Source organism: Bubalus bubalis, chromosome 9 (genome assembly GCF_019923935.1).
Source record: "Bubalus bubalis isolate 160015118507 breed Murrah chromosome 9, NDDB_SH_1, whole genome shotgun sequence".
NCBI classification, from domain to species: domain Eukaryota; kingdom Metazoa; phylum Chordata; class Mammalia; order Artiodactyla; family Bovidae; genus Bubalus; species Bubalus bubalis.
In genome coordinates, this window is record NC_059165.1 from 63,790,253 (window position 1) to 63,816,006 (window position 25,754).

At 48.4% G+C, this 25,754-nt stretch overlaps 1 long non-coding RNA gene across 1 annotated transcript; it reads left to right on the top strand.

Annotated features, from left to right (window-relative positions):
- The first annotated feature begins 16,335 nt into the window (after positions 1 to 16,335).
- On the top strand, positions 16,336 to 25,271 carry LOC112586911. The gene is made up of 4 exons (XR_003111399.3): positions 16,336 to 16,506; positions 16,933 to 17,055; positions 23,774 to 24,223; positions 25,216 to 25,271. It is a non-coding gene; the product is annotated as an uncharacterized LOC112586911 (long non-coding RNA).
- Positions 25,272 to 25,754: the final 483 nt, after the last annotated feature.

A 25,754-nucleotide genomic window follows, 5' to 3' on the forward strand; every position in this document is an offset into this window, starting at 1 on the left:
GACGAAAGGCCCTTGTGTGAGGAGCTAGATGGTGCAAAGGTTCGGTCACCTTAGAGGGATGCCTCCCAGGGTGGGGTTTGGGGAGCTGGACAAGGCCTCTCACTCTCGAGAGCTACTCGACTTCACACAAGCCACTTCAGCGTCCTGAGCTTCACTGTGCTCATCCGTGACAGGATAGACGGTAGTAAGTGATGGGGTTAAACAAAATAATGATGAAAAAGACAGTGCCTGGCACAGGGTAAAAGCTCAACAAATGGCAGCTGTTAGTAAGGTGGTGCTGCTGCTGATGATGGAGGAGGAAATGGTGAAGAAGGTAAATTCATACTCAAAAAAGTCACAGCCTCTGGTTGTGCTCTTGACAGACAAAGGGGTTGGGCTGGAGCCTCCTCTGAAAATACAAAATGTATTTACTTACACAGGAGGCATGGAGAACAGCTCCAGGCTTGGAACAGTGGCGTGACTTCCCGGAGGAGCATGTTAAGACCAGATACTTCTAGAATTCAATAACACTGAGAAATTATAGAATAACCCAGATACTTGTTTCCCAGCTAATTTTAGCTCTTATAAGTAATGATGTGATAGCTATTTACGGGGGTGGTAAGTGAATTCCAGAGGCCACAATGAAGTGCACCATTAGAAACGATACCTAGGAAGACTGTAGCAATGTGAGGCCAGGCTTAGCAGAGAAGGGGGAACATAGAATGCAAAACCGTGTTCCAATTACATCTGTTTAGAAAAACGTCTGCTTACAGACAAACTCTGGAAGTGAAAATTAAAAACAGTTGATTTGCCTGACTGATGGGATTAGGAGTGATTAAAGCAACATTTTTGTTACGGTTGTTATATTGTGATTTGTGCCATTTTTTAAGTTAAAAAAAGCAGAGGGGAGGATCATAAGGGAGTGGGTGTTGCTCGGGGGCCCCTGGCGCCCCCTAGAGCTGTCCCCCTCATTCATTCTCTTCTTTCTCTGATACTACGTCTTTCCCATTTGCTACCAGTCAAAATGGCTCCAGACTCAACAGGACCTATTGAAGAGGGATTTTTGCAAATTTACAGTAGCTGAAAGCATAGCCAATTGACTGGCCAGTGAAAAAGTATTGCTGGGCTTTGTCATCAAACCTTTTGGCACAATGGGTAAAGAAACATAGGGCAAAGGGAAAGTTTGGGGGGAGCCAGACCATGACAACAGATGCCTTCAAGGAGCCTGTGAATCAAGAAACTCTGAACCCTCAGGTCGAGCCCACAGGGCTGGCCACTTCATCAGCCAGAAGATACCCAGCCATGCAGGCTTCTTGGAAGAAAAGCAGATATTGTGTAGTGACCAAAGGGGGAACTTTAGACATCAGGCCCTGTCTGGGGTGACCCCTGTGGCGTGGGCAGCCGGTGGAGAGACGCAGGACCTGTAATAATCACTCACATTTGGATAACAGCAGCGAGCCCCCATCACTGTCCTGACAGTCGAGGATCTTGCAAGGTGCCCTAGAATGCCAGCCTTGCCTCGGCTGAGCCACGATGGGGCTCAGGCTCTGGGCTCCTGTGGCCTCTCCCAAGCAGAGTCCATAAACTTCAATGTATCTCTCCAGAGGACAGAACTGAGTCTCTGAAGAAACAAGTAACTCGCCCGAGGTCCAAGGCCACATGTCCTTGTAAATGACACGGTGATGCAAATCCACGCCATGTTCCTGACTGCCTGCCATAATGAATGATGTGGAGGAGCAACCCAGTGCCAGGAAAGAGGAAGGAAATAAAATTCCCTCGGGGCTCACACAACCACTGATGGATCCCTCAGACAGCTGGTTGACAAGGTCAAACTGCCCAGAAGGTACCAACTGCTATTAACAGCATGAGAAGCTTGGGGACAGGCAGCATGGAACTTCAGGTGGCTGGGCCAACAGACAGACCCAGACAGCCCGACACAGTGCTGTCTTCAAGTCGAGCAAACGTGAATGAGAAATGTTAGAAATTTAAAAGAGAAATACAGACTCCTGACCCCTGCCCGCTCAATTAACATGCTCACACAGAGATTCAGAAGAGAGGAGAATTGATTTTCAACTTTTGCTCTGCCCTGGGTCTTCTGAAATTGTTCACAACCAAGGCAAAACCACACAGTACCACTTCCCTCCAGCATGGTACCTGGAACCTGTAGGATGAAGACTAAACTCTGCCCAGGCTGGGAGAAGCCCCACATACCTGGGCTGCAGGCCCTCCCTGCTGGTCCTTTCTGGTTTTCAGCAACATGCCATCACCAGAGCACATCTTATTATAATAATCGGAGAGGAATTCCAGGGCATCACAACTACATCTTCTCTGGGCTGAGTCCAGGTAATCATCCCAGAGCTTTGGCATCAGTCCAGTCAGTGAGCAAAGCTGTCAGCAGCCTCTGTGGACACACGGTTCTTTTCCACCTCCTCTCCGTTTATCTGACCCACACTCCCTTGACGAGTCTCCTCCTCTTGCAGTAATTGTCCCTACTTCTTATTTCTCCTGGCTCTTACACTCGGTTTTGGAGAGCAGAGGTCTGCTGCTATTGTGCAGTTCTCAGACCATCTAGCTGGGAACTTTCAACCAGCTTTAGTTGTGGAATCCTCTGGAGAATAATCTTAGGTTGGACCCCCTTGTATAATCAGACAGAGGTGAATTGAATCAGATAGAGCTGGCTGAAATGGGAACCGGAGCTCAGAATCTTCTGGCCAGGTCCCCCTCTGCTACCTGCTCCTAAGAGCACCCCTTCATCAGGGTGGCACTTGTACCCCAATATGCTCAAGAATGTGAAAAGGATGTGGGTCAGGGTCAGAGGTGGAGCCAGAACCCAGGCCTTCTGATTCCAACTGGAGGAGTCCACTTCTCCCACCTCCAGGAAAACAAAGCAGCCTTGTTCCATACCTATACCCCCTGCTTCACTCCCCATTTTAGAAAAAAAACCAAAACACTTTATTTATTAATTAATTTGTTTTTGGTTGCGCTGTCTTTGTTGCTTTTGTGCAGGCTTTCTCTAGTTGCAGCAAATAGAGGCCACTCTTCATTGTGGTGTGCAGGCTCCTCATTGTGGTGGCTTCTCTTGCTGCAGAGCACAGGCTCTGGGTACACGGGCTTCAGAAGTTGCAGCTCACCAGCTGAGTTGCTCTGAGGCATGTGGAATCTTCCCAGACCAGGGATCAAACCCATGTGCCCTGCATTGGCATGCAGATTCCTAAGCACTGGACCACCAGGGAATTCCTTCCACTCCCCACTTTTGTTGGCATGAGTCTAGTGATTCCTAGGGCTGTTTTCCTCTTTTCCCTTCTTGCCCCACCCTGGCATCTCTGTGCAATGGATTGTGGGGCAATCAGGTGAGCAGGATCCACCAAGGTGGTGCCAAAGCTGGGCTGTGCAAGGGCAGATGTACGCCTGTACCAAAGGTGTTGTGAAACTTCCTCTGGGCATCAAACCATCTGAGGAACCTACTGTCACTAAGTACCAGCAACAGGAAATACCAGAGTCACAGAACACTGATTCCCATTGCAGCCGCCTTCCTCCTTTGTAAATGTGTATAAGTGACAGTCACATAAGTCTCTCAGGTCACAGGAGGAGCCTCATGGTTTAGCTGGAAGGACAGTGAAGATCAGCATCAGGGACAGTTCTGCGGCCAACTGTGGGGTTCTCAGCACATGCCGCCCCTCTGGGATCTGGGCTTCTCTCTACTAAGGGGAAATAATCGCCACCTTCCTTGCCTCACTGGGGTAGAGAGAGGGGCATGAAGAGGCCGTGGAGAGTGTGACCTGTAGACAGAAATTAGACAGCCAGGTGGTGTAGAGCTCGACTCTGGAATTGGGCACACCTGGGTTTCAGGTTGAGCACGGCCAGTGCTGGGACCCCGGGCAAGCTCCTTCATGTCTGTGAGCCTCATCTGAAGGGGGGCGGAGGACCCACATCTGAGTGGGGCTGTGTGTGTGTGTGTGTCTATGAGGTACTCAGTACAGGGCCTGGACCCATCACCAAATCCATATCCTCCTTTCACAGAGGACCTGGGCAGTGATTCCACATCAACCAAGGCTTTCAGATGCTTAAAAAGCAACTCGGCTGTGTTCTGGCAACAGAAGGGCATGTGGGCAATGCTAACCCCTTCCGTGCATGTGTCCAGGCAGCTGTCCACTTCAGTCCATTCTGGACCTAAGAAATGATTCTGAGTCACCTGGATCCACCTGGGGTGGGGATACTGGGGAAAGATCCCACCTCATATCAAGGAGCTCAGCTGCTAAAATAAGCAGGGGCTGCAGTGACTTTGGGCTACTGCATTTTGCAAGCTCAGCCAGCTTTAAGAGTGAAATGGATTACATGCAGATTTCAAAACAAATGATTTGGGGAGGAGGGGACTGTTGATCTAACAGATCTATGAGCCCCTTTAGAATTTGGTTCCTTTCTGGATGGGCCAGAGCCCTCTCTGCTTTGGGCTAGACAGAGCCTCCTCACCCCTGAGCTCCAAGTTGCTGCAGAAATGGTGCGTGTCCTGGACTTGTGAGGAGGGGAGGGGCAGGGTGGGTGCAAGCCACAGAAACAGCTCCAGGCTGCCCAACCCCCTCCCACATTCCTGAGCAGGTCCAGGCAGTTCCCCGACTGAAAGCTCTGAGGGCTCCTAACTTCTGCCTGGCTCCTTCTACGTGTAGCAGCTTGAACGCCTTCCCCTCTTTCTCTTGTTGGTCCTTTGAAGGTCAGTTCCCAGGGGGACATGGGAGCATCCTTTCCTGTCCCCCATCACCTCCCTTCATCTCTCCCCTTGGGGCTTCATGGGCAGGGAGGGAAGCCAGGTTTTCATTCTTCCTGCCTCTCCTACATGCCTGAACAGCTCCCCCAACCCACCAGCAAACACTCCCACCCCCAGAGCACTGGGATGCACACTTCTGCTGCTTCTGGTACAGGAGTGGCTCACTTACATGTGGGCTCATTTACACGTCTTTTAAGTCCATCAGACTGATTTGACAGTTGATATGGGCTCTGAGAAAATTCCAAGGAGAAAAACAAATCCTAGATTTATAAAATGAAAACATAGGCTCTTTCATTTGTTTCACTTCTATTTTCAAAGTTAATTATTTTTTTAAATCAAACATTGTATATTGAAATGATTGTAAATTTACATGCAATTTTTAAGAAATGCAGAGGGATTCTCTGTGCCTTTATCCTATTTCCCTCAATGCTAACATCTCATAAACTATAGCACAATATCACAACCAGAAAAGAGGGGATATATGTATATGTGTGGCTGATTCACTTTGCTAAATAGTAGAAACTAACACAACACTGTGAAACAACTGCACTCCAATAAAAATTTAAAAGAATCACAACCAGGATACCAACAATCATACGATCTACTGACTGTCATCAGATTTTCCCTAGTTTAACTTGTACTTTTGTGTGTGTGTGTTCAGCTCAATACAGTTTTATTACATGTGTAGGTACTGCACAGTCCCAAAGCCATAGCATCCCTCTCTTTGCCCTTTTATAATCACACCTCACCGTTGGCAACTACTAATCTGGTTTCCATTTTATCATTTCCAAAACATACTATAAATGATATCATACAGTATGTAACCTTTTGGGACTACCTTTTTTCACCTGGCGTAATTCTCCAGAGAGTCATTCAAGTTGTGTGTATCAAGAGTTCTCTCTTGCCAAGTAGTATTCCAAGGCTACCCTGAGAAGGAGGTAGGTAGTGAGCTGCCTGACGCTTGTGACATCCAAGCAGAAGTTGCATAGCTACTGCTCAGGGACAGGACAGAGAACAAGCTTTCTCAGTGAGAGGGATACTCACCAACAGAACAAAATCGGTTCTTGGGGAACAAGAAGTCTTAGCTACTGTAACGGCTGTGGCCCTCCAAAAGGTCATAGTACACAAACAGATTTATGATGTATCTGTGATACTCAAATTTCAATGGCACCCCCCGGCAGTACTCTTGCCTGGAAAATCCCATGGACGGAGGAGCCCGGTAGGCTGCAGTCCATGGGGTCGCTACGAGTCGGACACGACTGAGCGACTTCACTTTCACTTTTCACTTTCATGCATTGGAGAAGGAAATGGCAACCCACTCCAGTGTTCTTGCCTGGAGAATCCCAGGGACGGGGGTGCCTGGTAGGCTGCCGTCTATGGGATCGCAAAGAGTTGGACACGACTGAAGCGACTTAGCAGCAGCAGCAGTTATGGGGAGAATATCTAAATAGGCTGAGCAACACTGCTACTGAGGGGCTGTCATGCTGGCAGCAGCTTGGGGTAAATGGTCACAAGGGCCACTTCTAGTCTGGAGTTTCCCACAACCCAGATCCCACACTTGTAACTTAAGGTTTCAGACCCATGGGTCTATCCCTTATTAACCTTTTATATAGATAAATTCAGGGACTGCCTTTTTATCACAATATCAGGAAAGACTCTTAGCTGGACAAGGTTCCTCTCACAGATGTCTGAAACCTCTTGAAGAGAAAGCAAAGCCAACCATCTTCCCAGGTGGCGCTAATGATAAAGAACCTGCCTGCCAATGCAAGAGACACAAGAGATATGGGTTCAATCCCTGGGTCAGGAAGATCCCCTGGAGGAGGGTATGGCAACCCATTCCAGTATTCTTACCTGGAAAATCTGATGGATAGAGGAACCTGGAGGGTTACGGTCCATAGGATCACAAAGAGTTGAACACGACTGAAGTGACATAGTATGTACCATAAGAGAGGTTTACACTCTACTCCTCAGAAAGCAGCAGACTCATTCACACTAGGGTGTGAAGACATGATAACCAATGAGATCAGAGAGTGGTCTCTGTGGGGAATTTCATCTTACCATGGTGGTTCAGATAGTAAACAATCTGTGTGCAATGCGAGAGACCTTGGTTGAATCCCTGGATCAGGAAGATCCACTGGAGAAGTGAATGGCTATCCACTCCAGTATTCTTTCCTGGAGAATCCCACGGACAGAGGAGCCTGGTGGGCTATAGTCCATTGGGTAGCAAAGGGTCAGACATGACTGAACAGTTTCCCTTTTCTGTGGCTGCTCAAGAGATTCTGGTGGGTGCTTATGTCAGCCATAAGCTCACTTTCTTTGAAACCCAGACTACCACCTACTCGCAGGCCCATATAAAGGTGCTCATCAAAACCTCAGGTGTCTATGTCAATGCACCAACCATGTGCATGGTGGGGGCTTGAGCAGCTCTCCTGAGTTTTCTCAGTGAATATGCTCAGTCCTGCTTCTCTCCCTGAGGAGGATCCATGCCCTGGAGTAGGGGGCTAGGGAAGACTGAAGGTGACTTATCCCTGTAGGAAACAGCCTCTATCTTAAGGAAAGGAGGACGGTTTGGTCAAAAGATCTTCTCAAAACTGAGAATTGTGTTTCAAAGTGGAAACACGCCACTTGGTGACAAGGGGCCCAAGCTATGTCTACCACAAAGCCTTGGAGAACAGACTCTGGGAGACTGGCACAGTTAACAGTGCTAGGAATTAAAGAATAAATCTTGACAGACATCTATGAGAACCAAGTAAATGCCAGGAGATACAAAGAAGGAGTCATGCAGTCCAGGGAAACGGGATTGCACAAGGGCAAGGGCGCAAAGCTATGCCCTGGTCAAGTCAGCCGTCAAGGGCCACGGCTTCACTGGGGCACAGTTTCCTAATTACAGGTATGATTGATTCCAAGCAAGAAAAGGCAGTGTTATCCAAGTTGAAAGTTTTCTTTCAGGAGGTATTAGCACAGAACGGATGGATTAGTAATTTAAGAAATTTGCTTTTTCCTACAAGTGCATTTGTATGCCAACTCTCCCATATCCAAACCTTTCATACTTCCCCTGGGGCTCTTGAGAGAGTCCTGAGAGGTGAAGTCACCTCCGCCAGCCACAGCTTCCTGACACCCTCCTGGGCAGCAGCCCATTCAGCAGCTCCGGTGCAGTGTCTGTGTCAGTCCATGAAGGGATGGTGGCTCAGCCAAGTGGTGGGGGGAGGGGAGAGCTGGGAGGAGTGGGAAGGTGGGGGTGAAAAGGTCACCAAAGCCGATGGGAGCCATCAGTCACTCACCACCACGGTAGGCTTTTGGGAAGAGCTGTGCCACTCTGGCTGGGGTGGGGACCCCTGGGCACACTCCATGAACCTGAACACAAACCCGACCTAATTCATCCCTGTCATACTGACTCCCACATTCACAGAGAGACGAGACAGAGAACTGCCCATTCTGGGCTAAAAGCCCAGCCCAGAAGAGGAACCATTTCAAACACTGGACCAGTAGCCACGTTCTATTAACTGCACCTCTGCTATTTCTTTCAGATGTGGTCTGTCTACTCAGCCCCACTCTCTCTGCCCCAGTCCATCCCTCACCTCCTCTTGTCTGCCCCGAGCCTCTGGCCTCCTATCTTCTGCTTCTTCAGTTGGGCCGCCATGCTGCCATCCCTTTACCTTCCTGCAACATGGGTCAGATTCCCATACTCCTTGAGGGGTTCCCTTTGCCTGTGGGGAAGCTCAGACTCTTTGCCCTGCCCCTCAGCATCATTTCTCCAGTGTCATCCCCTGGCCCCAACATACACACCCCAGGCCTGAGCCCAGAGCACTGGGCAGAGTGTAGTCTGCAGGTCACCTTGATAGTGTCCAGGGCTGCAGGGACCCCTCCTTCCCCAAGCCATGCTGTCTTCACCTAACTCACTAACCCCAGACGTGGTTACAGGGGTCTTCTACCCACCAGTGTGTGACCTTGGGCAATCACATCACCGTTTTGTGCTTCTTTTGCTTCATCTTAAAAATGGGGATAATCAGAGGGCCTTCCTATCTCTTTGGCCTGGGGTGGGGATCTGATGACTTGATGCCAGGTGCCGGGAGTAGGAAGTGTTCACAAAGTGCCGACTCTTGGAACTCCCTGGTGGTACACTGGTTAAGAATCTCCCTATTAATGCAGGGGATACGGGTTTGACCCCTGGTCCAGGAACATTCCACATGCTGTCGAGCAACTAAGCCCATGTGCCTAGAGCCTGTGCTTCGCAACAAGAGAAGACACTGCAATAAGAAGCCTGTGCACCACAATGAGGAGTAGCCCCTGCTCACCGCAATTAGAAAAAGTCCACACACAAAGCAATACCCAGCACAGCCAAAAATAAATAAATAGAAACAGGGGCTTCCCTGGTGGCTCGGTGGTAAAGAATCTGCCTGCCAATGCAGGAGACACAGGTTCAAACCCTGGGCCAGGAAGATCCCACATGCAAAAGAGCAACTAAGCCTATGCACCATAACTGTTGAGCCTGTGCTCTAGAGCCCAGGGACTGCAACTACCGAGCTCGCGTGCTGTAACTACTGAAGTCAGCACGCCTGAGAGCTGTGCTCTGCAACAAGCGAAGCCACCACAATGAGCAGCCCATGCACTGCAACCAGAAAGAAGCCCCCACGCACCACAACTAGAGAAAAGTCCATGCAGCAACAGAGACCCAGCACAGCCAAAAATAAAAATAAATAAAACTATTTTTAAAAGGAAGAAAGAAATTGAGGGGGAAAAAAAGAGTGTCAACTCTCACTAGTGTTTTTAACTTTCCTCGGTGCCTTGGGCAGCCAGGGCACCTAAGCTACCCTGTGTGGGGGATGATGATACCCAGCCCCATAGTGGTTGGTCTGCATTTCAAGCCTGAGATCAAGGCAGGCTTCCAGCTGCGGATGAGCAGGAGTGATTACAGGAAGTACAAGGTGAGGGAAATTATGAAGGTTGATATCTATCCTCCTGGCCGCTTCCTTGCTCATGTGCCCCTTTCATAAGGTCAAGGACTGGGGCTGGAGGAATCAGTGGAACAGCAAAGCCCTCATCTGCTTCTACCCTTTGCAGTAATTCCCCATGGGAAGCTCAGTGCATTCCTGTGGCCCTGGGTTTTCTGACTTCTGCCTGATTACTTACTCTGCTCTCTCTCCAAGGGCCCTTTAAGCAAGTGAATATGTGACTCTCTGCACCAGGTCACACCTGACCTGCTCCACAAGGATAGCCAGAGCCCAGTACCCTCAAAGGGAAGGGGTGTTCCAGGGTAGATGATTCCAGCTTCACAGCTTCACAGCTGAGAAGTCATTCTCAATAAGCCTTGTCTGTACTCCTCCCTGGAGGGGTGAGGGAGATGAGCAGCTGGAGTTCCTATTTCTAAAACTGCTTCCGGCATGGTTTCCCACAGCTGGCCACCTGGGTGCCAAGGGGAGAACCCTGTGCCCACAGGTCTGCGGCAGCCTGCCAGGATGGGGGCTCAGGTGGACTATGCAGAGTGCCACAGTATTCTCCACCCACCCAGCCCCAGAGCAGGAAGGTAGTTCCACAAAGACTACACAGCTATGACAAGGAAATAGGTGTGGGGGCAGGGGGAGTGAGGACCACACAAACCTCCCTGAAACAGACATCAGAAAGTCTCCATCACTTGGAGATGGGAAGTTAGAAGTCAGTGATGGAATTTCAATTCTCATGAACTAAACTCGAGCAAGTCTCAACCTATTTAAGCCTTAGTTTCCTCATGTGCAAAATGGAAAGAATGTCTGCCATCCACTCCCTCAGGGGTCTGTTAATTTATTCATTTGTTCACCTACTAATTAAACTGGGGTCACATGCCAGGCCTAAAGGCGGCTGCCAGGAGAAATCTCCCAGGTCCCTGGAGCCTCCAGAAACGCATAATCCAGCTCCTCTGATAACCACAGAAGCTCACATTAGTGAAAAGGCTTAGTAAAAGTGTGAAAATGCCAAACCACTGGCATCACTAACATGAAATGTCTCACATTGAATGTAATCCACTGGAAAGGGGAAAAATATCTGTTAAGGCTCACTGCTTCTCAGACTTTCATGTGTGTTAGGGTATCTTGTTAAACTGGAGAGTCTGATTCAGAAGGTCTGGGGTGAGCCTGAGCTTCTGCATTTCTAACAGGCTCTTGGGGCAGCTGCTGCTGGTCTGTGGCCACATTTTGAGTAACAAGGTATGAGGTTAATACTGAGTGATTACAGTTCACTAAACCCAAAATGTAAATTAGTTTATCCAACCAGCTAATTGTAATATTTAGGGAGAGGAGAACACAGAATGGATAAGTTTTGAGGGAGTTGCCTGACAATGGGCAAGTTCTGGAATATGGGGCTTCCCTGCATGGTGGCCGCTGAGGATGGTCCATCCATCTATAAGACACAGGGGTGAGGCACAGGGGCATTTGAGGGAAGTGAGGTTTGGGGGAGGGGACAGCTGCACACACTTCCTGGGTTGTGTCCAGGATGCTTTGTGGAAAGGCAGGCCACCCGAGAGGCTAGCATGGATTGATCACAGATCTTAGCCAGCTTCTTCTGGGTACCCTCTTCTCCCTGCAAGAGTGCATGGGGAGGAAGCTGGTCTTAGGTGGGTCTCATCTGAAACTGTTTAGATTCAGGGAACAAATTGGCTGAGGCCAGGTATTACCTTCAGGACAACTCAGAGCCTGAGGCAGGGAGCTCTCAAATTTCAGGAGGAGTGAGCTAGGATGGGGAGGTGGCTAGCCTCTTCTTTGCTGCTGCTAAGTCACTTCAGTTGTGTCCGACTCTGTGCGACCCCATAGACGGCAGCCCACCAGGCTCCCCTGTCCCTGGGATTCTCCAGGCAAGAACACTGGAGTGGGTTGCCATTTCCTTCTCCAATGCGTGAAAGTGAAAAGTGAAAGTGAAGTTGCTCAGTCGTGTCCAACTCTTAGCGACCCCATGGACTGCAGCCCACAAGGCTCCTGCATCCATGGGGTTTTCCAGGCAAGAGTACTGGAGTGGGGTGCCATTGCCTTCTCTGAGTCTCTTCTTTAGGCCCTCTCTAAGTCTTTGTTTCTGTCTGTGTGTTCTCCAAAGCATCTACTGTTAAAGCTGCAGAAGGCGCCCAACGAGGGGGTGGCTATGTACTGAAGTCATAAATTTGTCCTTGAAGGAAGTAGCCCAGTCAAACACATGTGCTTTACAGTAAGAACGGAGCTGGGGCACCTGGAAAATTCTCTTCTTCACTTGATGAACTCTTTGCTCCAAAAATAAAGCCATAAACTTGTTCAACAGCTGGAATTTTCCCTCTGAAGAAAGTACCTCGTCTGGCAGTTGACTTAAGCAGTTATTTGCAGCCTATAATTTTCACAAAAACAGTAGGGTGTGCCTGGTGGGAGATGTTTTCTACAATCCCATGGAATAAAAAAAAAAAAATGAAAAAACTTTGGAACAAAGGATGCTCTGATTCCATCAGAAATTCGACAATTCAGGGTCACAGCCAAGAAAGACGTGGAAAGTTTTCAAGTAGACTTGTGAGGAGCTGAGAACACTGTGAAAAGTACAACCTGCAGGGCGCCTGGTGGGAAGAGGTGGGAGGGGATGCTGGGAGCAGGCGGGGAGTAAGGAGGTGGTTGCAACAGCGCAGGTGAGAAAGCCTGGGGCCCATGGAGGGGGCAGGAGTGAAAGTTAGGAAGAGGGATCCAGGAGGAAAAGTCTGCAAAGGGGGAACCACCAGGACTTGGCCCTGAATAAACTGTAGAGAAGGAAGGTCCAGAGACAACTGCAATCCTGAGGCACCAACTCCAGGTAACTGAAGAATACAGGCCAGGCAATGAGGAAAGGTCACAAAAGGATGGACAGATTTTAACATGCTGGGAAGAGCTCTACAGGGTTGATAACAATTTGGAAGCAGGCTCCGTTTGTTGTCTATACATCCCTGGGTCTATAGGGAGAGAGCCAGTTGAAGTGAATGAAGAGGACTGCTGAGAGGAAGGAGATGCTGGCAACTTTGCTTCTCTGGGACACTCTTTCCAGTGTCCTTTAGTACTGAAGATTTCCTCCTTTGCTCCAAACTGCATGAAAACAGCAGTCCACAGGGCATTCCTGAGAACCCACCTGCTGGTTAGTTTACACCCACACAGGAGGCCACAGGAACCTGGGAGGCTGACCTGGAGTGGGTTGCACTTCTCCCATGGGCTGGGGACACATATAATCTACCAGAGCTGAATATCATCAGCTTCATGCAAGCCTCATGTCTGCCACCCTTAATTCCCCTCGGGCTGAAGAGCAGGAGAGGACTCAGGATGATGAAAAGGCCTTTTGTGTTTTGTTCTAAACTAACTGAGAAACCTATATGCAGGTCAGAAAGCAACAGTTAAAACTGGACATGGAACAACAGACTGGGTCCAAACAGGAAAAGGAGTACATCAAGGCTGTATATTGTCACCCTGCTTATTTAACTTCTATGCAGAGTACATCATGAGAAATGCTGGGCTGGAAGAAACACAAGCTGGAATCAAGATTGCCAGGAGAAATATCAATAACCTCAGATATGCAGATGACACCACCCTTATGGCAGAAAGTGAAGAGGAACTAAAAGCCTCTTGATGAAAGTGAGAGAGGAGAGTGAAAAAGTTGGCTTAAAGCTCAACATTCAGAAAACGAAGATCATGGCATCTGGTCCCATCACTTCATGGGAAATAGATGGGGAAACAGTGGAAACAGTGTCAGACTTTCTTTTTGGGGGCTTAAAAATCACTGCAGATTGTGATTGCAGCCACAAAATTAAAAGACACTTACTCCTTGGAAGGAAAGTTATGACCAACCTAGATAGCATATTCAAAACCAGAGGCATTACTTTGCCAACAAAGGTCCGTCTAGTCAAGGCTATGGTTTTTCCAGTGGTCATGTATGGATGTGAGAGTTAGACTGTGAAGAAAGCTGAGCGCCGAAGAATTGATGCTTTTGAACTGTGGTGTTGGAGAAGACCCTTATGAGTCCCTTGGACTGCAAGGAGATCCAACCAGTCCATTCTAAAGGAGATCTGTCCTGGGTGTTCTTTGGAAGGAATGATGCTAAAGCTGAAACTCCAGTACTTTGGCCACCTCATGCGAAGAGTTGACTCATTGGAAAAGACTGATGCTAGGAGGGATTGGGGGCAGAAGGAAAAGGGGACCACAGGGGATGAGATGGCTGGATGGCATCACCGACTCGATGGACGTGAGTTTGAGGGAATTCTGGGAATTGGTGATGGACAGGGAGGCCTGGAGTGCTGCGATTCATGGGGTTGCAAAGAGTCGGACATGACTGAGCGACTGAACTGAACTGAACTGACCTGCCTGGTGAGGGAGAAAACATTCATTGGATTCCACCCTGTGCCTTTCAGGTTAGGGTTCCTATTTGAATACACCAGTTATTTCCTCTTCCAGATCTCTTACTGCTGCTACATGTCTAAGATGATGCAGTAACATGAAAGCTCTTCTCAGACCTCAGTTCAGCTGCCTGGACCCTAACTGACCACCTCTTTGAGTGTTTCTCAGGTTTCTCAGAGTCTGTTTTGCTTATACAACTGCTATTAGTCAGAATTGGCTAATGCTAGTTGCTGTAACAGAATATGTCCACTCTCAATGGCTTAACTCAGAAAAGGCCTATTTCTCACTCACAGAAAATCCACAGTGGATATTCCTAAACGGTGTGCTCTCCTGCATTGCATCCTCAAGAGGAAAATCGGGCTCCTTCCACTGTGCGGCTCCACCATCTTTGAGTCTTTTATACTTCATGGCCAGGCCTCTAAGTGGCATGTAACCATTTACCTTATATTTTATATAAGCATCCCAAAGACAGCTCCTAATTTGGCAAATAAAAAAAGTCCAGTCAGCTTTATTCACATGATGGGTTAATAGGAAAGGAACTAATACTTCTTCATGTAGAAAAGCTCATTCTGAGGACAGAATGAAACATTTGAAACTTGCTATTATGGAAACTGTCTATCCTTCTCATCCATACAAATGAGGATGAGTTCTCAGCTAGCGTTTCAACTCCTAGATAAAGAACAGCTCCAGAAAGGCCATTTGGACTGCACCTTCCTCCCAAGAATAGCCATAACTAGCCGTAAATAGCTGTAAATAGCTGCTCTTCTCTGCAGGTCCTACCCTAGGCTATTTGGACTGCACCTTCCTCCCAGGAATAGCTGTAAATAGCCGTAAATAGCTGCTCTTCTCTGCAGGTCCTACCCTAGGCACACAACATATATCACAGCTAATTCCCAGGACAGTCTGCAATGGATTCATGAATATGCCCACTTTACAGAGGAACAGACTGAGCACTTGAGAGGTTGGCTAACTGGCCCAAGCTCACACATTTGCTACATGACAAAACTGGAATTTGATCCCAGACTGTCTGGCTCCAAGACCCACACAAGTTTCACAACATAAGCCTGCTTTTCTCAGTGATCAAAACAAAACCAGAACCAGCAAAGGAGAGAGCAGCGGCTTCAGAGGCCTCACACCCCTTCATGCGGTCCACGGCAAATGGTAAATATTAGCATGTTGGAGCCATCTCTGCCCTTTGAACATCAGGTCTGCTCTGGGTTCCCAGTGACAATAATTTGAGGCTACAATTTCCACTTCCTGCATTAGCTATGAGTATACACAGATTGCGAAACTGCAAAAAAAAAAAAAAAAAAAAAAAAAAAAAAACAGCTGCCCCTTGCAGCAGAAGGTAGCAATTACAACAGACTGCTCATAGCCCTTTGCACTTACCAGCTCCAGCTGAGGCCAGGACAATGTACTTGGGATCTCACAGTAAAGACAGACTCAGCGCCAGTGCCGGGAGCCAGTTCATCCCAGCACATACCAGCCAGTTATGCCCTCTTCCTCCCAATTCCGTGGTCAATGTCTTCACACTAGGAACTTAAGTTGGCCGTGGCAGGACTATTTACACCACAGGAATTGGTAAATGCCTCAAATCGGGGCTTTTTGTTTAACCCAGAAATCCAGCTGATGGTATTCTTGGAAAAGATGTGTGTTGGGGGAGCAGGCAGCTGTGCATTGAGAATTGGTGGGAAATAACAGTATAAATAACAGCAGCCAACATGAACTAAGCACTTACAATGTTCCTGGCACTGTGCTGAGCTCTCAAGTATTATCATACATAACCCATAGGAACCATAGGATGTAAGTATTATTTTTATCGCCATTGAAAAAGGAAAAAACTGAAGTTCAGAAAAGGCTAAGTATATAGTAAGCCAAGATTCAAGCTGAGGATTTACAACAAATAACCCTGCCTTTTAACCACTACACTTGACCTCTCAGCACAGCAGCAGCAGTTCTCTCAAATATGGTCTGAGGACCCCTGCTTCAAAAGCACTGAGGCTGGTTTACTAAAATGCAGATTCCGGGGCCTTACCCCTTGTATACCGACATGGAACCTCTGGGATGGGGGTCCCAGGACTCTGGATTTTTATTGAGCTCTCTGGCAACTCTCCTGCTCACTAACATTTGCAAACAAGGACTGATGGATTAAGATTTGGCCTCCAGTTAGGATCTTCCCAGATTGCTAAATCATGTTCAACTCTTTGTGACCCCATGGACTACAGCACTCCAGGCTCCCCTATCCTTCACTATTTCCCGGAGTTTGCTCAGATTCAGGTCCATTGAGTTGGTGATGTTATCTAACCATAGCTTCCCAAAACATTTAGTGGGAAACCTGGCCAGAGAGCTGGTCTTGGCTTGGGCGGGGCTGGAGCCAAGAGCCCAGAGCTGGGGGATCCAGACTGATGCCAGATCCTTCCCCAGAAGCAGGTGAGTCCTCGTGCTGGGCAGCCTCCGCGGGCAGTAGGACAAGGGCAATGCTGGCACCTGGTGTGGAGCTGGGGGCTGGGGCACCCAAGGAGCTGACTGTCATTGCAAAGAGCTGTTGGTTGAGATCTCAATGTACCAAAGTTTTCAGTATGTGGAGCAAAGCTGCTATGTGTTGTTTTCTTCTCAAAATGAAGTTTTGTACCTTTAGTAATAATAAAATCACTTTGGCAGGACAGTCATGCAACCTAAATGAAAACACTACCCAGTGACATGGCATTTTACCAACTTTAGGCAGAGCAAGTGCCATCTTCATGGGCATGGATTATATCTTCCTCTCTACTTTCGCAGATGTTGTAAGTTTCTGTAATAAAAGATTAAAAAACAAAAAAGAAAATGCCTGGACATAATCTATATTCTTTTCTGCAGTCCCTGCTGCCTGGGAGACTGGAAGGTCTGAGTCCCAGGGGTATGGAGCTAACAGGAAAAGGATGTTCCAGCCCAAGTCCTAGCTGCCCAGGACCCACCCTCCTTCCTCGAGTTCAGCCCCAGGTACCCAGGCCTCAAGCCCCTGCATCCATCCATCCATCCATCACTCAACCCTTATTTACTGTCCTCCTGCTATGAAGCCTGCTCCATGCCAGGCGCTGCATCCAGCAACCAACAGGACAGGCCTGGTGCTCTGTCCCCGTGACCTCACAGGCAGGGAAACAGACAACACACACGTGGACAAGCACTTGAGAGTCTTTCAGACTGATAAGGGTTATGAGACAACAAAACAGGATGATGGGAAAGACATGGATAGGGAGGCTGCTCTAGCTAAGGGGACCATGGGAGGCATCTCTGAAGAGGTGACATGGGAGTAGGGACCATGAGGGTACCTCACTATAGGGAAGCAGTGAACCATGAAGGCACCTTAGGGAAGTGTTCCAGGCAGAGGGAATGGCAAGTGCAAAGGCCCTGAGGCAGGCATATGCTTGGGAGTAAATGAGAAATAACAAGGAAGCTGAAGTGGCTGAAGTGAAGCAAGCAGGAGAGAGGGTAGGAGCTGAGATCAGGAGAAGGGCCAGGCAGCGAAGACCATGCGGGACCTTGCAGGCTGGGTGGGGGGCTTGGATTTTACTCCAAGTGGAAGGCCCTGAACACTCTGGTTTGCAGTGAGGAGAAGAGACATTAGTGGATAATAGTGGTGGCTGGTGGATCAGCTCAGAGATCACTGCAGTTTTTGAGGCAGCGGGTGAGAACAGCTTGGACTAGTGCTGCAGCAGAGGAAAGGGAGAGAGGAGTTCAGACTTGGGCTGCTTTTGGAGGTAGAGGACTTGCTGATGGGTTGGGGGGAAGGGGAGGGGACGAGCAGAGTCAAGGATAACTCCTGGGGTGGGGGTCTGAGGAACTAGGTGAAGACAGAGGCTGAGCACTGAGAAAAGACAATGTGGGTGATGAACCAGTGAGCGAAAGCAAGGCCTGGTGATGGGGGAGAAAAAGGGGCCAGAAAGTGAGCAGTAGGAATGCAACACGATGCCAGAGAGAGGGTAGCAGAAGCCAAGCCTTGTAGGGCCTCTTCTTTGGGCTGCAGAGCTGGCCAATCAGAGGCGATCAGCAACCCCCACCAGGACCCTTCCTCAGTAGCCCCTGGGCTGTAGGCGCAGAGTATCCAAAGACTGGGGTTGTGCCCAACAGGACATGAATAAAGGGAGTCACCATGGCCAGTCTCCCACTCCACCGGAGGGACCCCACCCTAGAGTGTACTCACCATGCACTCACGGCCACACCTCCCGCGCCATATTCTCTTTGTGCGTTCCTCTGTCTACGTGTTCAAACAGCACCTGTTGTTGAATCCATCACACATTTTCTTTCTCCCATGAATTCCTTCCTGATCATTGAAGTCAAAAAGGAACTGCTCTGCTTGCCCATCCCTGCCCCATGGTGTCCCCTCGGCTCTTTCAGGACACTTGTCACAGCCTGCCTGTCGTGCCCAGGGAAATGAGACAGCCACACGTCAGCAGCTGGAGGGAGGGACTGAGGCCCTTATGCCTTCATCCTCCTGGGAGCTCTTCCTTCTTTAGGGCTTACCCTAGGTGGCCCCTTCTGGATGTCCATGCAGTTCTAGGGGCCCCTTCGCCAGTGCTCCCACTGCATCCAGCACTTGCTTCCCTGAGAGCACTGGGCTAGCTGCCCTGGGATTGTCTGTGCTTGTCCATCTCCTCACAAACCAGGAGCCTTTCCATGCAGAAGAGCATTAATGGCTGATAAAAACTGTATTCATTATGTGCTAAGCTGTGCACTAAGTGCCTTTTATGCTCCCATCCATCCTTTGAAATGGGTAATACTATTAACTCAGATTCCATATAGGGAGGCTGAGGCTGGGAGAATCTAAGAGTCTCATCTGTCTTCATATACTGGGCAGCAGTACCTGGGATTTGAATGGAGGTTTGTCTGAGAGATCCTGCTCTGGCTCTCTGGTACCTCCCACACCCAATCCCAGGGGAGAGAGGGTCCGAATCACCTTTAGAGCCTCAGCACTCGGCACAAATCACCAGGGGCCAGGAGCCCCAGGACATGTGTCTCCCTCCAGGCTGCTCTGACCTGTCCTGAATTGGCCAGTAGACAGGCCATATTTACTCAGGTGCCAGGTGTAACAGGTGGTGGTGGCTGTGGCAGGAGGGGGAAATCTGGCCTCAGAGGCTGGACAACTTCTCACAGACAGGAAGCTCTCTTTGAAAAGAAAGGGCTGGGTTGATGGCCAGATGGGCAGCCGGAATGAGACAGCTGAGTTCAAAGAGAGTATTGCAGGGAGACTGACTCCTGAGAACAAAGCAGGCAGTGGCCGCACAGATTCATCTGTGTTCCAGCCAGGCCAGTACACCCCCAAGAGCAGCCTCTGCCAGGCTGCCAGGGGCTAGGATGTGAGACTTTGCCACAGGGATCAGTCACCCACTGAGGGTTATTGACATCCTGATGCTCTGGGAAGACCTAGCTCCATCTCCGGGGAGTGAAAGCCCAGGGATGGTCCATTTCCTTATTTGTAAAATGGAAAGAATAATACCTGAAAGAGTTAATGGAAGAATTAAATGAGACAATTCTCAAAAGCTCTTCACATACTTCCTGCTGCTGCTATTGCTGCTAAGTCACTTCAGTCGTGTCTGACTCTGTGTGACCCCATAGACGGCAGCCCTCCAGGCTCCCCTGTCCCTGGGACTCTCCAGGCAAAAACACTGGAGTGGGTTGCCATTTCCTTTTCCAATACATGAAAGTGAAAGTGAAGTCACTCAGTCGTGTCGGACTGTTAGCGACCCCATGGACTGCAGCCCACCAGGCTCCTCTGTCCATGTGATTTTCCAGGCAAAAGTACTGGAGTGGGGTGCCATTGCCTTACCTGGAACACAGCAAATACAAAACAAAATACTAGCTAATTTTGACCCAACTTGACCTTTACATGTGTCTCCTAAAGTAACTGGCCAAACAGTACTGACCCTAAAGTCAGAAGTCTTCAGTTCATGAATGCAGCCAAATGACCATACATCTCTGGGCCTCAGTTTTCTCTTCTTTAAAATGGGGATGTTGCCACCAACCTGCTCAATATTTGACAAGAATCTGCACTGCTCATGTACAAGGAAGATCTTTGGAAAGCCCAGAGCCTGGGGAAAGAGTAGTTATAAATTGTCTTGTCCCTTAGCTAGCTTATCCAGAATCTACCTGCTCCAGTAAAGGACAGGCCTGAGGTTGGGGATTGGATGTAACTGAGAAGCTGAGCTGGTTAAGAAGACAACCTTGTTTTTTGCTGATTTGCCACTACAAGGCACATGCAGAGACTGCGCTCCACAGCACATCCTCACAGCAAGGAAACCTCTCTGCCCCAAGCCTCCTCAGCCTGGAGCAGTACACAGACCCATCACTAAAACCTTCACCTTCTTCACGACTTCAAGCCAGGTCCCAAACAGATGTGACAGCCGGAACGCTAACTGAACAGTGCCAATTGACACAGTTATTTGCCTCATTTCAGGATGGAAATGTTTGCAAGAGTGTGAGGCTGCTGTAGAAACCCAACACTGACCCTCTCATTGTGTACAGATCACTGGAAAGGTGCTCACTCATGGGTTCTGGTGATTCTGCAACCACTTCCCTTCAGATCTGGGGGGCAGGGGGCACTTACAGGGAGAGGATGCTCAAGGGTGTGGCAGTGGGGGTGAGAAGGCCTCCAAAGAAGAGCAAAGATGTCCCCTCATTCAGATGCTGCACTGGGTGCTCAGGACACAGAGGTGACAGTGACCGTCCCCTCCTGATGCAGCCCACAGTCCGTCACGGAGCACGTCATAGTGTGGTGTCAGCAGCAATCAGGAGGATGCCCAGGGTGCTTCAGGAGAGTAGAGCAGGTGGATGCAGTCGACTGAAGAGTCAGGGAAGTTAACCAGGCAGACAGGGAAGAGTATGGGCAGAGACGTCAGGCATATTACTTGATCTTGTTCTAAAAACACCCCCCATGTTACAGCACAGTGGGGCTGGGGTAGAGACAGCTCTGTGCAGACCGAGCAAGTGTGTGGCTCATCCTTGGCCTTGATATCTACGGCCTTGGTATCAAAGAAGCTGAGAAACTGCCATTCTCACCTTTGTCTGAACCAAAGGGAGTCCTGGCAGGGCTGCCTTGTGCGTTTATCACTAAGACATTCTTGGCTCAGAGATCGAGGTGCTCAAAAGCATCCCTGAGTAGTGATTAAAGTTTCCAGGTTTGCCTTGGGGAAATTCCTCCAGATCTCAGACTTCTTGTCTTTTTACACTCTGGACGAAACAACACAAGCCCACACATCTGCCTTTGCTATTTTTGCCTGTGGGTCCCTGTCTGGTATAAAATATTACCATCTTGTTCATTGCTCACTGTGAATGGCATTTTCATAGCCATTTCTATAGTAATTAAATTTCTTGAGGGTTTTTTTTTTTTTCCCCACTGCTGATGAGAGTGGTGAAGGGCTGTCAGGAGTGATGGAAAAGCACAGGCAGGTCCGATCAAGAAGGCTTTTTTCCCTGCATGTAGCCAGAAAGGAGACTTGTTTGACATTTAATAGTATTTCTCTAAGTATGCTGCTTGGAGCCCCAGCTTCACACCAGCTAAAAGGTATTTTGTGAGAAAGGTATCCCAAGATCAAGTTTGTTTGGGAAATACTAGATTTTAAAATGTTGAACAGGTTTCCTGACTTTGAGACTTCTTGGACTCTTTCATATGCAGACGGGCACTGAAAATCTCCAGGAGAGAAGATGGCACCTGTAGGCATGACCCAGATTCTCCCCACTCTAAGAATAAGATCCTCTGTTGGTTTCCTAGAGCTGCAAACCAAAGTCACAAACTGGATGACTTAACACAACAAAAACCGATTTCTCACTAAGACCATGGCAACTGGTCCCATCACCTCATGGCAAATAGATGGGGAAACAATGGAAACAGTGACAGATTTTATTTTCTTGGGCTCCAAAATCACTGCAGACAGTGACTGCAGCCATGAAATTAGAACATAATTGCTCCTTGGAAGAAAAGCTATGATGGACCTAGACAGCATATTAAAAAGCAGAGACATCACTTTGCTAACAAAAGTCTGTCTAGTCAAAGCTATGGTTTGTCCAGTAGTCATTTATGGATGTGAGAGCTGGACCATAAAGAAGGCTGAGTGCCAAAGAATTGATGCTTTTGAACTGTGATGTTGGAGAAGACTCTTGACAGTCCCTTGGACAGCAAAGAGATCAAACAAGTAAATCCTAAAGGAAATCAACCCTGAAAGTTCATTGGAAGGACTGAGCCTAAAGCTCCAATACTTTGGCCACAGGATGAGAAGAGCTGACTTATTGGAAAAGACCCTGATGCTGTGAAAGACTGAGGCCAGGAGGAGAAGGGGGCAATAGAGGATGGGTGTTTGGATGGCATCATCAACTCAATGGACATGAATTTAAGCAAAGTCTGGGAGATACTAAAGGACAGGGAACGCTGCTGTGCTGCAGTCCATGGGGTTGCAAAGAGTTGGATGTGACTTAGCGACTGAACAACAGCATGGTGCTGGAGGCAAGTTATTAAAGGTGGTGTCTTCAGACTTATCTTTCTCACCTGCATGTCAAAGTCCTAACATCCATCTCATAGGACGGTTGTGATGGTTAAAGAGATAAATAAGCAGGAGAGTGACATGGTCAGATTAATTTTTTGGAAGAAAACAGTCACCCTGGTTTCTGTGTGGAAGACGAGTTGGTAGGGTCCAGGTCTTGATCATGCTGGGCCCCATTTTGGGTGCATTCCAGGAAATACCCCATACAGTGTATCTGTCCATTATAACACACGTGTGTGAGGAATGCCCAGATCTCGACTCTGTGAGCTTCTGCTTAGAGAACAGGGAGTCAGGGCTGTCTTTCTGAACCACCATCAGTCAGCTCAGACAGCACCATGGGACATGGACCAAACTACTAAAAGTTTGGGGCGCATTTTCTCCTCTAAATGTGTCCCTTACAACATGACATGAGGACTGAGTGACAAAACGCATAGCAAGGAGCTTTGATATGCACATAGGGCTCAAGACACGGTGGTGGTAGGGGTTATGCTCCGCAAAATACTGCCTCCAGAAGGTTACCAAGTGGCCCCCTCAGCCTATTCGGCTTACTGTGGTCCCAGGGTGGATATCAGAGGCAATTATCAGAGAAAAATCTCATAAGATGAGAAAGTGCTAAACTCAGCCTGTGAGCCCCAGTAAAGTCATCAGGAGCTGTGTGCTGAAGCTTCTGACTGCCAGTGATGGGTGCAGGGAGAACAAGGCGGCACAGCCTGGGCCAAGCGGACCGGGGGAGGCAGCGGGGATAGGTCATTAGAGCATCTCGAGGGGCTGATGGTCCAAATTCTGAGGCAGAGGGGCATCACCGCCACTGCTGCAGGGCTGGCGGCCAGGAGCACACTGCAAATGGGGAGAGCTGCGGGTCTCCAGATGACTCCATGCAGATGGCAGGGAAGGGGACTCATCGCCAGACCTGTAGGCATGACAGGACTCAGCAGTGCTGCCTGCCGATTGCAAGGCAGGAAAGCGAGCCCCGGCTCCCTTGTGATTTATGGGGGGCAAAATGTCTCAACCTGCACCCAACCTGGGTTTAGAAACTTAGAGCAAGGGGAGGCCTGGCCCCCATGTGCACAGTGGCATCCACTGCGTTGCTGCTGGCAGAGCATCCTGCAGAGCCCCCAAGACGGGGAGCCCAGGTGTGCACGCAGAACCCAAAGGGACTTAAGAATTCCCTTTTCTCTCTCTGACAGGGTGCCTGTGCTTTGACCTGCTTCTGCAGACAGTGCCTGTGAAGATAAAAGGGAACCTGCACATCAAGGGAAGAATTTCCAACCAGAGTCCCCTCTGTAACCAGGGTAGAGCCTTGGGAGGCAACAGGAAAGAAACCCTAAGGCTGGACCTGCCAGCCATCTGTGCAGAGGAGTTGGGCCAGCAAACACCCAGAAGGACCAGATGCTGGCCTGCGGGGACCTCTCCAGACTGTGGCTCCTGAGCTGGCACCCTTCTGGTTCAGGGCTCCTCAGCCCCAGCACAGTGCCTGATGTTTAGCACAGTTCACTCAGTAATTGACAAGGCCTGAAATTCACATTTTTAGTCCAACACCATTTTCTATGAGTCATGTGAAAAATGTTGATGGAGGTCCAGAGATAACAAAATAAGAGACAATCAGGGTGAATAAGTCCTCAGACCACGGAATTTAGGTTCTGTTTCCCTGGTGGCTTGGAATCTGCATGCAGTGCAGATTCCTGGGTTCCATCCTTGGGTCGTTGACATCCCCTGGAAAAGGGAATGGCTACCCGCTCCAGTATTCTGGAAAATTCCATGGACAGAGTAGGAGCCTGGTGGGCTACAGTCCATGGGATTGCAAAGAGTCGGACATGACTGAGTGACTAGCACTTTCACTTTTCACTTTTTCTCCCACTTTATGAGCTCTGCAACCTTACAGATAAGAAGGTTGCCCATGATGGGTCCTACCTCTCTAGGCAGTTGTGATCACTGATGAGTCCATGAAGAGGTGGTCTTTCACAATCCTGCCTGCACAGAGTATATGTTCAATAAATGTGGGTTCTTCATATTTTTTAATTGAGACATAAACCATATAAAATTTTGTATAAAATAAAATACTTAGATCTTAAGTATTCCATTTGATGAGTTTTGGCAATATAAACCTGTATAGATATTGTATAAATCTGCCTAGCTATCAAGATCTAGACATGAAGCATTTCCAATCACCCCTGAAAGTTCCCTCATAACCCTTTCCAGTTGATCTCTGCCTCCCTGCTCTCAGAGGCAACTGTTTTCTGATTTCCATCATCGTAGATGAGCTTTGTCCATTCGATTACTTCATATAAAGGGAAGCATACAGTATGTTCCCTGGACTCATTTTTCTATATCTGTTTTTGTTGTTCAGGATAATGTTTTTGAAACTCATCCATGTTGTTGTAGGTGTTAGTATTTTGCTGTTTTTTTTTTTTTTTTTTTTTTGGTGCATCCTGAATATTCATTGGAAGGACTGATGGTGAAGCTGAAGCTCCAATACTTTGGCCACCTGATGCAAAGAGCTGACTCACTGGAAAAGAGCTTAATGCTGAGAAAGATTGAGGGCAGGAGGAAAGGGGGAAAGAGAGGATGAGAAGGCTGGCTGGTATTGCTGACTCAATGGACATGAGTTTTAGCCAGCTCCAGGAGATAGTGAAGGACAGGGAAGGCTGGCGTGCTGCAGTCCACGGGGTCACAAAGAATCAGACACAATTTAGCAACTGAACAACAACAATAATATTGGTGCATAGTATTCCACTGCATGCCCTGGAGGAGAAAATGGCTATTCACTTCAGTATTCTCTCTGGGATAATTCCATAGACAGAGAAGCCTGGCACGCTACAGTCCATGGGGTTGTAAAGAGTTGGACACGACTGAAGCGACTGAGCATGCATATATGCATTCCATTGTATGAATGTATCACTTGTGAAAAAAATCTATTCTTCTTACTGATGAACATTTGGTTTGTTTCCAGTTTAGGACTATTATAAATAAGTCTATCATAATTATCATATTATGATATAATATCATAAAATATATTTCTTGCACAAATATGTTTTCATTTCTCTTGGGTAAACAGGAGTGAAATCACTGGTCATAGAATAGATATATTGTTGGATGGTGGAGGGAATGAAAATTGTCCACAGAACTGAGAAGGTATCTTGAGACCAAAAAACAAGGCAGACAGTTCCA